Source organism: Arachis duranensis, chromosome 4 (assembly GCF_000817695.3).
Source record: "Arachis duranensis cultivar V14167 chromosome 4, aradu.V14167.gnm2.J7QH, whole genome shotgun sequence".
NCBI classification, from domain to species: Eukaryota; Viridiplantae; Streptophyta; class Magnoliopsida; order Fabales; family Fabaceae; genus Arachis; species Arachis duranensis.
The window spans coordinates 48650471-48651108 of NC_029775.3; positions in this window are offsets into that span (position 1 = coordinate 48650471).

A 638-nucleotide genomic window follows, 5' to 3' on the forward strand; every position below is an offset into this window, starting at 1 on the left:
AAGCTTTTCACTTGGACCTTCATGACACAAGCACATGGTTAGGGACAGCTTAATTTAGCCGCTTAGGCCTGGATTTTATTTCTTTGGGCCCTCCTATCCATTGATGCTCAAAGCCTTGGATCCTTTTTTCCCTTGCCTTTTGGTTTTAAGGGCTATTGGCTTTTTCTTTTTCTTTCTATTTTTTTTCGCCATTTTTATTTGTTTTTTTTTCTTTTTTTTTTTCGCACAAGCTTTTGCTTTTCACTGCTTTTTCTTGCTTCAAGAATCAATTTCATGATTTTTCAAATCATCAATAACATTTGTCAGATCCTCAATAACATTTCTCTTTGTTCATCATTCTTTCAAGAGCCAACAATTTTTACACTCATAAACAACAATATCAAAAGACATATGCACTGTTCAATCATTCATTCAAAAAACAAAAAGTATTGTCACCACATCGATATAATTAAATTAAATTCAAGGATAAATTCAAAATTCATGCACTTCTTGTTCTTTTGAATTAAAACATTTTTCATTTAAGAGAGGTGAAGGACTAATGGATTTTATTCATAGCTTTAAGACATGGTTACTACATACTAATGATCATGAAGTAGAGACACAAAACATAAATAAACACAACATTAAAAACCGAAAAC